The 17,279-nt window shown below is 35.6% G+C and overlaps 1 long non-coding RNA gene across 2 annotated transcripts in view; it reads right to left on the bottom strand.

The window, feature by feature from the left end:
• Nucleotides 1-2,098: 2,098 nt before the first annotated feature.
• The window catches only part of LOC111767873 (uncharacterized), a 57,303-nt gene continuing 42,122 nt past the window's right edge, over nt 2,099-17,279 (bottom strand). For both annotated transcript variants that reach the window (XR_011425158.1, XR_011425159.1), the window contains exon 4: nt 2,099-3,754. This is a non-coding gene — a long non-coding RNA (uncharacterized lncRNA). The remainder of the gene's footprint in view (nt 3,755-17,279) is intronic.

The following is a 17,279-nucleotide window of genomic DNA, read 5'->3' as shown; positions in this document are numbered from 1 at the left end:
GGTGTGTAGCTCCACACCAAGGATCCAAACCAGTGAACCCCGGGCCACAAAAGCTGAATGTGCAAACTTAACGGCTGCACCACCAGGCCAACCCCCATATCCCTTACTTTTCAAAGCCTTTTAAAAAATAAAATCTTTTTTAGTTAGACAGCACCCTTTATTTGAGGGCTAGAATAGTCCACCACTAAAGTGTGGCCTCTTTGCTACCTATCATATTAAATGAAGTCTCCCCACACTGGCTAATTGGAATTAGAACATTTGTTCTGTGTAAGCTGTAGCAGCTGTTCAGCTCTTGGTGCCCTAGTAGTTGTGTGTCTTTATGTAGTCATTCGTTATGTGGCCTCTCAGAGTCAATTTGCACATGTTCAGCTTGGTATTCAGCCGAAGACCCAAGGTGAGTCATACACAGATTTCTGAACCTCCTTCTCTATGTAGATCTATTTTCTCTGGTTCCCTGCTCAGAAAATTCTAGCCACCTCAACAGCCCCAATTCTGATCTTTGTCCCATAGGCTAATTTTCCTGAGGATTCCTTGTAGTAATGTCTCATATTTTCATTGTCCGTCCAATCAATTATCCCCAAAATGCCATTTCCTGTTTCAATTTCAGTGGTCACATAGCCATGAGAATCATGGTTTTGTGCATGAATTTTCACACATAAGTATCAGAGACATAACATTAGATTCTTTATGCCATTAAAATTGCCATCAGAGGAAAAAAACTGGGATAAAATGAGAATTTGAACAGACTAGTATATGAGAAGCTATTGTTAGATCTCTATTTATTTACTTATTTATTTATTTACTTACATAATACCATGTTTCCAAAATAATTTACAATGGTTTATAGGGATCAATAAAGTGCAATGAGATCAATAAATAATAATAGATGAGAGGAAATGAAATAGATTTAAATATAAAAAATGAAATAAAGACTGAAACCAGTATAAAAATTAATACTTCATTAGTATTAGGTATCTACAGAGGTTGGAACATATCAGTAAAGAGCATCAAGCTTTGGAATAAAGAGGCATTCTCTAGTCTCTAGAAATTAAATCTTAACTTTACTTGCCATACCAAGCAGAGTTCTTACAGGTTTATGTGTGATTTTCTCAACTTGGGATAAGAAAAACAAATGTCAGTGATTCATGAACTGAAAGCACTTCAATAAGTACATAAAAGTCGTAACTTTGTACCAGTCAGTAACTGCTGACCACAAAAGCTTTGGGTGTCACTGAACTTTATCTCACTAAGCAAGATAAAATAGTTGAGTCAACAAGAATTATTCCCTGTCTCTATAAAGCAGATGTTATAAGTAAATAACGCAAAAATAAGCCTGACTGCTTCTAAGGTAGCAGTCTTCAGGGAAAAAGGAAAAATATGTAGCAAACTCCTGCATCTGATGACAGAAAAGGAATGATAACACAAGGAAAAGATGAAGCTCTAATAGCAACCTGAGTTTGCTGCAGTAGACACTCTGGATTACTTGATAAAACCCAAAAACTACTTGGATTCTCCCCCTCCAACTACAGCAGAAGACCTAGATATTGTGAATCAGTGGTTAAAGATTTAGGACTATCACATTCATTGCAACAACATCCATCCAAACGGAAGAAGCCTAGATCACAACAATGTCTACCACTGGGAACAAGTACTGGGGATTATTGGGATAGATGGTTGATGAACCCAAATAAATGGCCCTCTTTTTTGATGGGTTTGAGGTCTTCATTCTATCAGCATATGTCAGGATATTAGGGAGATTTGAAATACACTGGTACAGTTCCCTCCTACCCCCTTGTTCCCTAACTCAGTTGTTCTCAAAGTATCGTCTGTGGAACCAAAAACAGCCCATAAGGCCCTTTTAGGGTCAATGAGGTCAAAACTAGTTGATAATAATACTGACATAATTTGTCTTTTTCACTGAGTTGACATGTACATTGATGGTGCAAAAACAATGATGGTAAAACTGCTGTCATCTTAACATGAATTAAGGTGGCAGCACCAAATTATTATATCAGTAATCTAGTAGTCATTGTATTCTTCATTGCCATGCACTCATAATTTTTTAGAAAGGAAAAACATTGTATTTCACATAACAGTGTTGTTGATGAAGCAGTAAAATTTAATTAAACTCGACCTTTCCATACATTCCTCTTTAACAGTCTATGTGACAAAATGGGAGATATAGAGAAACACTTGCTACATTCTGAAATATGATGGCCGTCTCGAGTAAAAGCACATGCACAATTGTTTTAGATGTAGCTAAACTAGCTGCCTTTTTAGCAGAACATTTTACTTGAAAACACAATTGACAGACATACTACAATTATTCAAACAAGTTTTGACAGAAATTTTTTTAAAAATTAATGATGTGAACCTGTCATTTCAAGGAAAACAACTGATAATATTTGTTGCAATGATAAATTTCAAGCTTTCAATGAAAAATTAGAATTTTGGAGAATGTGGGTCTGCTATCATGTACTTGACAGTTTCCCAGTACTTAAATAATATTCTGATGAGGACACCAATGATGTTAACAGATGTGAAAATAAATTTGTCAGCTTTTGGAAGATACACATAACTCTGTTAACCAATATTTTTCCAAATAGGCAATGGATAATGTTACAAAGTTATGCATGGGTAAAGGGTAATTAAGGTGCAAGACACATCAATGTATTTCATATTTGTTGCTATGAAATATTTGTAGCTATGGATCAAGATTCTACATTATAATCAACTTTTAAGTAATCATAAATTGACAAGTTTTGGTGTAGTTCCAAAAAAAATAACCACAATTAACTTAAAGATTATTACAATACTCCTCCCTTTTCTAAGTGCATATCTGTGTAAAACCAAAACTTCTTCCTTATACTTCAAACACAACAGAACAGTTTGAATGCAGAAACCCTTATGAGAAGGTAGACATTAAAGTGATTCAAAAAATATTTAAATAATGACATTTTTCTCATAATTTTTTTATCTGTACAAAAGCCCAATGTTATATAAAATGTTTTTAAATAAAGTGTAGTAAAATTAAAATGAAGTAATCAATAAATCTTTCTCAGTTTAAATTTCTAATACAGTAAATATTGATATAGGCAACTTACATAAAGCTTTTCAGAGTTCTAAATAATTGTTAAGAGTATAAATAGTTCCTGTTTGAGAACAATTGCTCTACTTAAATTTTTACACATTTTGCATTTTACCCTAATGTTCCTGTCATTGACCAATAGTCCCACAATTTCTGTCCTTTTGCTTCAACAGCTCCTCATTCCCAAACCCTCCCAAGCTGGAGTCTCTGACCTATGATATAGACACATACAATAGACCAGCAGGTGCTTGGATCTAGTATAGGCCCCATTAGCAGCAACAAAAGCATTTTTTTTTTTTTAGTTGAGTATCAACTAAGTTCTATTCTAGTTATTTTATCTCTCATTTCATTTAATCTTAACAATTCCTTAAAGTAGATTCTTGAATTACTTAGAATGCTTTTAGTTCCAAATAAACAAAAATTTAATAAGAGCTTGTTTTAGTTGTACAGAGTAGTTATTTTTATTTAACAAAAAATCCAGAGGAATGAGTTCGGGGTTGATTCGGCAGCTTAAAGACGTCATCCAGAACATTCTTACGCTCTTTTGCTCATTCGAGATTCTTTTGCTCTTCCATCCTCAGTATGTTGGTTTCCTTCTTCGGACTTGCCTCTAATGGTCACAATATGTCTGCTGCATCTCCATGCATCACATCCTCATATGACAAGCTGCAAAATGCAAGTAATTAGGAGGGAAAAGGGATTCTCCTCATATGGTACTCTTTCTCACTTAGGAGGCAAATCTTTCACAGAACTACCACCAAGCTGGCTGATTTCTCCTTTTAATCTCTTTTGCCACATTTACCCTATCTCTAAATTAACCAGAGGAAAAGGGAACTGGTCTATCTCAGCCCATGTTGGCAATAGAAACATGTATCATCCTCTGGGGCGGCGCAGATTGCTACTGAACAAATTCCAGATTCTCTTAGCTAGGAAATGGTGAAGTGTTGTTTTATATTTATAAAATATTTATATTCATGTTCTAATAGAAAACATACAGTCTCTGGATCAGAGATCACACCATTATTACACACAGAGCATCTTAGTGCTAGTTCCCCAAACTCCAATATCCACTGGGTAACATAGTGAGAGCCTGATGTTACCCTTTGCCTTCAGTGGGGCTGCACCACAGAGGAAGACCCCTGAATTTACACGATTCAGAAATTTTATAGGGCAGTTGACACATCTGTTCCTCCTTTCCTTGAAGAGAGAGAAAGAGGTGTTCAAGCTGGGATGCAAACAAATCTTTTCCTGGGAAGGAAGAGCAAAGTCTCTAGCCTCCCCAAATTGGAACCAAAACAAGTAGCCCCTGGGGGGATAAGTCTCTAAATATCTTTGAAACAATGCAGTCATGTGTCACTTAACGACAGGGATACATTCTGAGAAATGTGTCATTGGGCAATTTCATCCTTGTGCAAACACAATAGTGTACTTACACAAACCTAGATGGTATAGCCTACTGCACATCTAGGCTATATGGCATAGCCTATTGCTCCTAGGCTACAAACCTGTACAACATGTTACTCTACTGAATACTGTAGGCAATTATAACACAACAGTAAATATTTGTGTATCTAAACATATCTAAACACAGAAAAGGTACACTAAAAATATGGTATAAAAGATAAAAATGGTACACCTGTATAGAGTACTTACCATGTATGGGGCTTGAAGGACTGGAAGTTGCTCTGGGTGAGTCAGTGACTGAGTGGAGAGTGAATGTGAAGGCCTAGGACATTACTATATACTACTGTAAACTTTATAAACATCATACACTTAGGCTACACTAAATTTATTAAAAAGTTTTTTCTTCAATAATAAATTAATCTTGGCTTACTATGACCTTTTTACTTTACAAACTTTTAATTTTCTTAACTTTTTGACTCTTGTAATAACACTTAGCTTAAAACACGAACACATTGTATAGCTATACAAAAATATTTTCTTTCTTTATATTCTTATTCTATAAGGATTTTTAATTTTTTTTTACTAAATTACTAAATTTTTTATTTTACTTTTACTTTTTAAACTTTTGTTAAAAACTGAGACATAAATACACACATTAGCTTAGGCCTACCCAGGGTCAGAATTATCAATATCGTTGTCTTCTACCTCCACATGTTGTCCTACTGGAAAATCATCAAGGACAGTAACACTCATGGAGCTGTCATCTTCTATGATAATAATGCCTTCTTCTGGAATAACTCCAGAAGGACCTGCCTGAGGAGGTGGCACTTTTTTCAGAAATATATCCATGGTGGTTTGCTTGGTTTGTTTCTATTTTTTATAATAGATTTACTTGTAAGCAAATAATGCACCACAAACATCTCTCTTTATTAACGAAAATCTTTTAGTGTTGGGGTCCATGTTTTCAAACTTTTTAAGGAGCTTGTTTAGGTCTGCAAAAGCTTCTCCTTAACCCTTCACTGTAAATTTTCTCAGGGGTCCTTGTTTTTCTTCTCATGCAGTTTCCTTTTCTCTTGCCTATTCTTCAGCTATGTATTCCTGCTCCAGTTCCAACAATACCTCATTAGTCAATTCCTCATGAACTACCTCTAGGAGCTCCTCAACGACATCCTCATTCATACTGAGGTTAAAGTTGTTTGCCATCTCAACCACAGTCTTCTTGATTTTTGCAAATCCTCATCCTTGGCAAATCCTTTGAAGTCACAGATGAATCTTTTGAGTGTCTTCTTTCATATGCCATTCAAACTCTCCTTGGTGACATCACCCCAAGCCCAACCAAGGTTCTTGATGCAGTCTCATAGCTATTGTAATCTTTCCAGAATTACATCAGTGCCTTCCCCTCAGTTGCAGCAATAGCCTAAGCAAAGATCTTCCTTGGGTAATAGGCCTTAAAAGCTACTATAACTCCTTGATCTATTGGTTGTATCAAAGAGGTGGTGTTTGGAGGGAGAAACACTGCTTTTATATTGGGATGAAGATCATCAATAAAAGAAGGATGTCTGGGACCATTATCAACAATAAGCAAAATCTTGAAAGGTATGTACTTTTTTCCATTTTACCAGCATAGCAATTCAGGAGGGCATCTTGGAAGAGGAGGTGGGCCATTCATGACTTCTTGTTTCTGTAGTGCACTGGCAGTGTAGGCTTATTGATATGCTGAAGAGAGTTCTCACTGTGCCAGATCACAAAGGGTTTCAATTTGAAGTCTGCAATATTGCCCCCAAACAAGACTGTTATCTTGTTTTTAAAAGCCTTGAAATCTAGCATTGACTTGGTCTTCTTATGAATGAAAGTCCTTTCAGGGATCTGTTTCCAGAAAAGGATGTTTCATCCATATTGAATATTTGCTCTGGTAAGTAATTTTCCTCCACAGTCAGCTTATCTAGAGTTTCCAAAAATTCTTCAGGTGCCTTCACATCAGCACTTGCAGACTCATCACTCACTTTCACATTATGTAATGAAAAACAATTCTTGAATCATTTAAACCACTCAGAGCTAGCAGTAAATTCAACATCAGTCAGTTCCAACCTTCCCTTTCAACATCACAAATTTTTTGCTTTGATTGTGATCATCATGGTGCTGAAAGCAATACTCTTCTGTGTCTGGTCTTCAATACAAATTATTAGAAATTTCCCTATGTCTGATATAGGCCCTTCTTGAATTTTTGTTAACCTCATTGCCTTCAATGAAGCAGATTCTTTATTAACTTCCATCACTTTGTTCTTGTTTTTCAAGATTGTAGCTATGGTGGATATGGGAGGTGCCTGACCAGCAAGCAATAACCATCACTGATTTTCCACCTACGTAGTCCTTCATCACTTTTAATTTCATTTCTAAGTCAATTACTCAACATGGCCTCTTAATGTCAACAATAGCAATGGATTTTGTATGCTTGGGGGTCACAATGAACAAAAGAACATGAGATTAAATCAAGCACAAGAGAAAATGATACGATCAAGAGACACGGCAAACAGAAGATATATGAGGCTGCTGCCAGTGTAACACAGCACACTGTTTTACAGTAAACTTTTCTTTTTATAAGTAGAAAGGGTACACACTAAAATAATGATAAAAAGTATAGTATAGTATATACAGAGACCAGTAACATAGTAGTTTATTTTCATATCAAGTATTATGTACTGTACATCATTGTATGTGCTATATTTTTATATGACTGGCAGCACAATAGGTTTGTTTACACCAGTATCACCACAAACTCGTGAGTAATGTGTGACGTTCCAAGAGCTATGACGTCACCAGGTGACAGGAATTTTTCAGCTCCATTATAGTCTTATGGGACCACTGTCGTATACGTAGTTCATTGTGGACTGAAACATTGTTATGTGTGCATGACTGTACACCACCCCAAACTTTCAAAGCATGTTTGCTATTAATCATCCTTTAACAAGTTTTCCAGTGAGTTTTGTTTAGAAAGTCTACACCATGCACAAATGTGGGAAGAAAGTATGGAGAACTGCCTTTTAACAACGGCACACCATCATTATCTCTGCTTTACAGACAAGGTGGGTAGAGCTCAGGGATGGCAAGGAACTTACCCAAAGTAAACCCCAGCTCAAATCTAGATGTTTTTGATTCAAAAACCCTTATTTTTTCATGGATGCTATACTACTTTTTGTAACATATGGCAAGGGAGGGGGAAAGGGAAGAGATAAATGGATTCTGGAATCCTAAGTTATAATTCCAAAATATTTTACTATTAAAAATACGGTTCAAGTTATAATTTGACATCTTTAGTTGTGTTTCAGACTCTACTTGGAACCAAATCATGATTTCTAACATTGAATACATGTGAAAATATATTCCTGATAGCAACTAAGCAAACTATAAGTGAACTTTGAAAAACATCTGTTTTAAAGCTGTGAGTGTTTATAGCTGGACACCTTTGTTTCCTTAAGTATGAATTGAGAGAATACTTTTGATTGTGAAGCAAATACCCCATTTATAAGATATAAGTACAAAGGGACTTTTTGTTGAAACAAATTGTCACAACATATAATATAAACACACATACAACATTATTTTTCTACCTTTAAATGTGGCTGCTATTGACCACTTAATACAGCAACTCCTACAGTTATTGGTTGTCATGAAATGAAGGGCTGCAAATAGTTTTGTGTTTTTTTTCCAAAAGAAACCTTAGGCAATTCAAAGTAATAAGATACCAAATAGAATGCCACAAACCAAGGTATTTTTTAATCCTCCATAGCTTCTGGGAGATTTTGTCCTTTGTAATTCAGCCTGTGCTCCACTGACACTGTTTTCATAAGTCAGAGAGAGCTGTTGTTGTTCAACTTAATGTCGAATATTATATGAAAGTATTTCCCCAAGATTATTATGCTGAAGAGTTTATATGTAATAAAAGTTACTTATGTTTTCTTTTAAATTTATGACAGTATAAAATACTAAAATCACACATTTGGAAGAAGGAGAAAGAAAAATGCAAATGAAATACCACAAAATTGTATACAAGTTTGTCACTTGTCTTTAAAAAAATAGCCAGAATGATTGAGACGAGCTTCACGTCCAGTTGGTTAACAGAAATTGTCTTGCTAATTTATATATATATATATTTGGTGGTCTTCTTTTAGAAGATTGTTCTAATTTTAATCCTCACTTTTGGAGATAAATTGTGGCTGCTAATACATGAATCTTTTGATCATTTTAGGAGAAAATCTCCTGTTTATTATTTTTTAATAAAATTTTCCATCCATTGTGCCACATTGGCATGCATAGTGCATTTATTATTACATACAAGCTTATGATATAAACCACAGAGTGCATTTATTCAGACTTACCTGAAAGCTTAGTTTATTTGAAGAATTTTATTGCCAGAAAATATTTGCATAAATGAATCTGGAAATTCTGAGGAATATTGATAATTTTATTTCTGGTTTTATAGGGACTGTTTGCCTCAGTCAGTAAACTAAGTGATTAAGACCTAATCAGTTCACAATATGTACAGTCCCTAACATATTTCAATGGAAATATAGGTTGCAGAATAAAAATTTAAAAGTCTAAAAGCTGTAAGTGTAGGGAAAAAAAGAAAACTTTAAAAAATAAGTAAGAAAACACAAAGAGATAAAAATACAAATGATTAGAATTTTGGAGTAAAATCCTTGGGGCACTTAAGGTGTTGAGCGATTGGAAAACAATTCAAACTGAAGATGAGACAGAGTGTACAGTCATGACTGAAAAGTCTTCCCACATTAGGCTCTCTTTGGAACCATTACTGCTTCTAACACACTAAACACGGGAACACACGATCCTGCTCTGTTGCTTATCTAGTTTGCAAATGCCGGCTGCCTGACACAGACACAAGTTAAAAACATTTGTTTTACCATCATATAACAAAACATTACTGGGTGAAATTTTTTGCTTAATGTTTTCTGCAATCCTGGATTAAATTTTAATATGCCAAAAATAGTTCATAAAAAAAAATATATATACGCTATCTGTTAGACAATTAAATACAAATATCAATCAATTAACCAATTAGATATAAATGTTAAATATATGCAATACTGAAAAAAGAGGTGATTGGGGCTCGCCCAGTAGTGTAGCAGTTAAATTCACATGCCCTGCTTCGGTTGCCAAGGGTGTGCAGGTTTGGATCCCAGGCACAAACCTGTGTATGGCTCATCCAGCCATGCTGTGAGGAAGATTGCCACAGATACTAGCTCAGCAGCAATCTTCCTCAAGCAAACAGAAGAAGATTGGCAATAAATGTTAGTTGAGGGCCAGTCTTCCTCAACAACAACAAAAAAAAGAGGTGACATTTTCAAGAAAAGCTTCTAGCTATTTCCATGATTTTAAGATGCTGTATATTGTAAGATACACCATAAATTTAATAAGAGAGTTTTTAATAAAGTGAAACACGTCAAATACCTAAATTGAAATATTCCTTCTGATTTTAGATGCATTAAGAATAAAAGTGTCTTAGATTCAAGAACTTTTAGAACAAGTAAGGTTGTTAGATTAAGCAAATAAAAATGCAGGATATCTAGGTAAATTTGAATTTCAGATGAATGATGGATAGCTTTTTAGAATAAGTATGTTCCAAATACCATATGGGACATACCTACATTAAAACAAAAATTAACTGTCACTTATCTGAAATTCAGATTTAACTGGGCAATTTGCAGTTTATCTGATACTCTAGAGATAAGACCTTACTTCACCTTCTCCAGCTGCTTTTTAACTGAGAGCTTTCTCCAAATATCAGTTTTGATGATAGCTGGTCTTGCTACATCGTGTGTTTCTATAATGCAAATGACTCTACTTGCTATTAGTATAAAATTAATATTACATGAAATTCATATTGAATGATATATGATTTTTTTCCTAGAGTATTTATATATTGTGGTACCACTAATAACATCTGAAAACAAGATGCAAAATATAGAAACGTTATATTAGTTTTCTATTTCTGCTTAAGAAATTACTATAAACAGTGGTTCACAACAACACAAATTTATTGTCTTACAGGTTTGCAGTAGTAGTTGTTGCTGTTGTCGTCATCTGACACAGATCTTGTATCTCACTGGGCTAAGATCAAGGTGTGTACAGAGCTGCATTCCTTTCTGGAGGCTGTAGAAGGGAATCTGTCTCCTCACCTTTCCCAGCTTCTAGAGTCTGCCCACACTTCTTGCCTTGAGGTCCCCTCACTCCATCTTCAAAGCCAACAATGTTGTATCTCTCTGATCTTTCTTCATCTTCACATCTCCCTCTGACTACAGCCAGGAAAGAGTCCCTGCTTTTATAGATTCATGTCATTAGATTAGGGTCACCCAGATAATCCAGGATGATCTCCCAATTTCAAAGTCTTTACATGTAAGGACTCCCAGTTTGCCATGGACGTTAATATATTTACAAGTTCTGGGGATTAAGACATGGACATCCTTGAGGGCCCATTATTCTGCCTACCACACATGGCTAAATTCCAGCCAGCACTGAGGAACGTTGACCGTGCCACCAAATGTTGTTTGTCTTGGCTTAGTTTGGCCACTTGCTCTGTCTTTTTTACCTACTTCTCCTTGATCTTTGTTATTTCTTCTTGTCTGTGTAACTTCACATCTTTCTTCATACACCTTTCATCAAGCTTCTTACTTTTTTTGTTTTTTAAAATCCTATGTTTATTGCACAATCTATTACTTTGTTAGGAATTTGCCTTTTTTAAATAATCTGTCAGTGTTTAAAATTTGGATGTTTTTGGTTCATGTTAGTGCTCCAGTTACAATGTTGCAAAGAGTTTGATGGGTTTGCCCCAATCCTATCTTTCATATCAGCCTTATTTGCAGCGCACAAATTTGCAGAAGGTAAGGGTTTTCAGGAATGTATATATCACATTATGAAATGCATGTATTTTGTTTCTCTCTTTATTCTTTCCATGAAAGAGAAGTAGAACATCCTTTCTTGGCTTCTTGCATCTCCTTGGAAGGCAATGAATCCTAGATCTACATCTCCATTCTTACTTTTTGCACTAATATCAGTTTGTAGTCTTCAATGATATGCTTAGTGTTTTCACTTTTTTCATTGTCATGACAAGTTACCTGAAAACTGAACTTTTAATTTTCTCCTCTATTGATGAATCAGCTTCCCTTCCATTCACTCTTCTACTTTCCAACACTCAACTCTTACAGTTAATTACTACTTGTGCTAACTGTGCCCATCTAACCTAGATTTAGTCACCAAATACCTTGATATTTCTGCCTTTGAAACTCTTTCATGACAAATTCCAGCCTCTAATGCCATGCTCCCCACAGGTTGGTCCACACATCTCTAATGGTTCACAAAATTATTTCACTTATTAAAGAGATATTTTTAATATATACATTTTTATGGTTACTCTCTTTTATGCTAAGTAATATTGATGTATTTTTTTATGTAGGGGAGGAAAAAGTTTCACTACACTCTCTCAGGGTCCCTGACTGGGTCTGAAAATCAAATTGACAAAGACAGATTAACAGGAGAAAAGCATACAACTTATTTAATATGTTTTATGTGACATGGGAACCTTCATAAGGAAATAAATACCCAAAGAAACAGTTAGACCCAAGTATTTTTATGCTAGGTTTGATGAAGAGTGGGCAGTCATCTAGGAATATGTTAGGTCAGAGGGTAGCAAACTGGGGGAAACTTAGCAAGATCTGTTCATTTAGATTCTTCTTGGCATCCTTTTTTCTGCGGAGATAAGGACGCTCCTTTCTTCTGGGTGTAGGGAGGGCACCTCTCTCATGAGGGTTTTATGGCCTGTTTCAGGGGAGAAGGGCAGGGAAAAGATAGAGAGACTGTCCCTCTCCTACTGTTTTCTCAAACTCCTTCAACTTAAAATATTCAATATGCCAAGGTGCCATATCTTGTGGTAGCATGTCCTGAACCCCACCATTAGTGATATGAAATCAACTTTTGAAATAAAATTGTCAAAGCTTTAAAAGTTACTTAATTTAAAAAACTGTATCAAGTATTATAAGTAGGGGCCCAGCCCCATGGCCAAGTGGTTAAGTTCAAGTATTATAAGTAGTATGCAAATATTGCAAAATTTGTGATGGTTGTATATGACAGAATAAAAGTTAAGAAACTGCTTAACAAATGGGGTTCAGATCCCTTTCCCATTCCTACATTCTATGTTCTATCATGGGCAACATGGAAGCACCAGAGAAACACAGTTAAGATATAATAATAGGAGGCAAAATTTGAATATGAAGAGTAGAAAGATTGCAAATAGCCTTGCAATATGGCAAAAACTCTTAGTCCTTTGCTCTCTCTTTAAATCTTTCATCTGTTTGCCTCTTTTTCAGATTCTTTCTCCTCTTCAGTGACTGATGTGATCACACAGATCTTGGTAATGCCTCTAAACTAGGAGTTGATGTTCCACTTGAAATGCAAAAAGGGTTAGAAAGAATTTGGGGGCAAAGGAGGGAGCAAGAGGGAGCAAGCAGAATCTTAGACGACCTACCGCAATTGGCCATAGGGAAATAGCGCCATTCTTTTTCCCCCTTCTATTCTCTTCTTGTTTCGCTCATAGCCAGAGTGGTAAAACCAAGTATGCTAAGATCCTAAGGTTGCAGGTCTAGCATGTGTTCTAGAGCAGTTTGTTCAGTCCATCTCACTCTTTAGCTTAGATATTAAGCTGAAGAGACAAAAAATTATGTATTTGCAGACCACGTATGTTCTGACTCATTGCACTGCATTTGGAGGTAGGATAGTCATTAGTGGTTAGGAGGCAGGCATCTATACATATTCTATATTCTTTGCAATATAGCAAATATAACAATAGCCCTGATATGTTATGGATTTGGCAATCCTGATCCTATGAACACTCTGATTTCAAGTCAGGAGTCACAATTAACACTATGCACTGCTTTATTTTCACTGTCATGAACGTCATTGAGGTTCAAGTTCTTATTAATTCATTTCTGATTTACTAACAAACCTGAATTACTAGTTTTCTTCTTCTGCAGACAACTACTCTGTACATTTTTAAACCGGATTTCCTGTCATAGATTATCTTTTCCCCATTGCACTTGATTTCATTATACATGCAAATATGGATTCTTCCTTGAAATTTTGACTTCATCACTTAAATCTTCCATAACTCTTTTCTGCCCTTTGATTAAAAAAAAATCATATCTATTTATTAGATTGGTGTCCAAGCAATTCCCCAATCAAGTTTTAGTCTACCTCTCCAACATAATCACCACCACCATCATCATAATCAACTGTGCCAACAGCAATGATTATCGCATGCTTATAATATGCATGGTGCCATGCACAATTGAGAATTACAAAGAAGTATGAAATATCGTTCAAGGCCTATAAGTTTATTTAATCAGGTAGAGATTTCATGTAAAATGATATATAAATTGGAGGATAATATAAAATAAGTACTAAGTGAAGGACACAAATAGCAAATGCTACAAAGGTTTGAAAGAAAGAGATCAATATGGAAGCCTTCACACATCTGGAGGGTTTAATCACTACCCTCTCCAATGAGACAGCCCATTCCTCTGGCCAGGTCAGCCTCCTCACCTTTGTTGAATCGTGAAATGCTCAAACACTTAGTGCTGTGTTCATTCCACTTGGCAAAGCACTCTTAAGCCTCACTATCTTATCAAACTTTAATACTTAATTTCAATTTAACTTGTATTTTCTAACCTATCAGTCAAAACTTAACTAATTCTACACAGTTTTGTTGCACAAAGTATATACTGCCAGTAGGTATAACCGGAAATATTCTTCTGGATTAAGCAGCTTGTCTTTTCATGGTCTTGGTTACGTGAGAGAAAAAATAATATGTGTTTCTTTTTGGTTTATGCATTTTGCACAAAATTAAAATATTTTACTACAGCAACTAAATTAAAACAGTAGCTACTACTGCTAAGTATTTTTAAATAGAATGGGCAATGCATACATATATGTGATATATGTATTATCATATGACATTTCACATATATCAGATTAAATTGCTCTTGATTTTAAATTAGAGAATTTCTGAGAGAAGATTTTAAGACAATTAACTAATAAAGAAATTCTCAATTTTTGAGGAGGTACTCTTTACCTAGATAATTTTAGAAATGATGCTTTATGTAAAACCAGATTTTCACGTTTCTTAGACTGCAGAATACCAAAAAAAAAAAGGAAACTTTCAACTGTGAGAACAAAAGAAATGAAAAATTCAGAGGCTTTTATTTTGCTATTCCTATGTTTTAAAAGCTGTTGTATTTTGGCAGTCTTAAATTCTATATATTACTAAGACAGAAGTTCAAATATTGCCAAGAACGACCTTTAAATTTCAGTTTCTCCTAAAACTAAAGAATATGTTTTAAATCTCCCATTTCTTTTTCCATCAGTCTCAGTTTAAGCATCTAATGGTGCTGTTATGACCACCATCTTCTTAGAATCTGGACTTTTCCCTATACAGAAATAAAATGAGGTTCCCACAAAGCGAAATAGTTGTTCGGTATGCTTGCCAATATTCTCGTGGAAGAAGTAAGTGGAGGGATATCTACGACACTCAAATTTAAATCCAGAAATAAAAAATTCTTGACATTTCATAAAATTGAAAGGGTTGATCATGGTTTCATAAAACTCATTGATTTTATTATAGTATTCTCAGCTTTTCCAAAGTCTTGCTACTAAACTTAACTGTAATGGTTCCTTGTGGACTACTCAGTATAATATCCTGAGTGAAGATACTGTGATTTTAGTGTTTGCATCCTGCTCAAACTTTCTTAAATTTCTACTTTCTTTAACAACACTAGTTTACAAAGTTGCTTTAAGTTAAAACCTTCAAAGCAATCTCATCTATAAATTTTTTCTCTCAAACTGTCTTACAAATCATCTTTACTAAATTATTATATGCAACAGACCTACCTACCTTCATAGATAGAGAAGTGTAACTTATTATGAATATGAATGTTTAGTGATGCCTTGAAAGTGGTACTTCCTTTCCCCCTATTTTGGCTTTCAAATGACTTGGTAGGAATCAGCAAAAGCATAGAAATATTACTGAGTTTCTGCTTGGCGACCTTATAAATGACTCCTATGATAATTTGCTATGCCCTGGGGGCTACTGTTAATGGAGTTGTGATAATGGCAGCCAGGGGAAAATCAGCCTAGCTCTTTAAGGCATGACTAACTTCAACTTACTGGCGTAAGTTTCTATGGCGGTCTCCCCTGAATTAGCATTGTCTTACTCAGAGAACACATATTCAGCATCTCCTACTGTAGGTCAAGTGAGGACTTTTCTCTGGGAAAGAACACATGTAATTTGACTGAGAATATGCTGGGTTGTGTGGAATTGTGTTGGCCACTCTGCCCTACTATCCCCTTCTATGTTCTCCTTTTATCCTAGGAGCTAGAAGACTGGGACCTGCATTTTCAAAAATTCCTGCCAGTATGTCCTAAGTTAGATTCCGCCAATGAGAGGAACTAGTATAATTTTGGAAAGCATAGGAAAAGGAAAAGCAATTATTATTCTTGTGGCTGTGGCTGGCAATTACCGAGGCTTCCACATCAAGATTTTTCCAACAGCTTACTGATGTCTTCCAAAGAATCGCCTGCCTTTGGGCAGTGGGCAGTGAAATCAATGGCAGTCGTTTCCTGTAATCTGAGCATTTCCTGATTTCCTAAATGGTAGAGTGGCCTCCCTAATCTTTTCTTTCCCAGGCCTTCTAATGGTTTTCTAATCCCTCTATTAAGCCATTTGTTCTTTGAAACACCTGGAGTTATTTCTGGTTTCCTAACTCAACCCCAACTGATACAGAGCTTTTGGAAGAAAAGGGATCCAGAATGCATCTCCTTCTTTTTAAAGCTCTTCAGTGGTCCTGACTGAAAAAAGGAACCGAGGACCCCAAATAGGAACTCACCAAGAGGAAAAGGAGAGAACAGGCTGGGTGTGATCAACTCCAGGTTTGCCGTATGGGGAGAATCTATTTGACAATGTATAACTAAGGATGAAATTCCATCTGTCCTAGGCAACCTGGCATAATGACCACCCTTCAGAATTAGTAGCTGGGCATGCAAATGACAACAAAAAGTTGTAACTCTGAAAGCATGTAAGGTATCACCTCTCCTTATGCAGATATTAGGCTCAGCAAAAGCCATTGCAGCATTAAAGACACATGCATTGTATCTCATCTCCATGCCTCACAGAGACAAAGTCATCATCAGCCAAGATGCTCCCAGTCTTACAACAGATTGACAAATAGACCTGCATCTGCAGCCTTTCCTTCTTTTTTAATAGAGGAATTCTGTATGAACCAATTCAAGACCAGCACCTCCTCCTGCTTTCTCAGTGATCTCCATCTTGTAGTTATCCTGTCTCTTCCTCTATCTCCAGCCTCTTTGCCAACAACAATATTAGTAAACATGTAAATGTGCTCCAGGAATGCACAACTACAAAAGGATCCCTTTTAACCAATGTTAACATCCACCTTACCTAGCTTATTGTTGACGAAACTGTTTAAAAAAGATATTTATACTGCCTCTATTTTTTTTTTTTTTAATCCCCAAATACCTATCAACTCATTCCAGTTGAGCTTCTTTAAATTTTCACTATTCTTCAAAAACCTTCTCTGGTTATGGTCATTCATTCATTCATGCACTTTTTTTCATCTTTTCCTTTAACATATTTTTACGTAGCACTATGTTAGGAGCTGGATCTATCTGTTGATCTATCGATTGATCGATTGATCTATAAATAGGT

The sequence above is a fragment of the Equus caballus genome, chromosome 14 (assembly GCF_041296265.1).
Source record: "Equus caballus isolate H_3958 breed thoroughbred chromosome 14, TB-T2T, whole genome shotgun sequence".
NCBI classification, from domain to species: Eukaryota; Metazoa; Chordata; class Mammalia; order Perissodactyla; family Equidae; genus Equus; species Equus caballus.
This window is presented reverse-complemented; position numbering and strand designations above follow the sequence as displayed.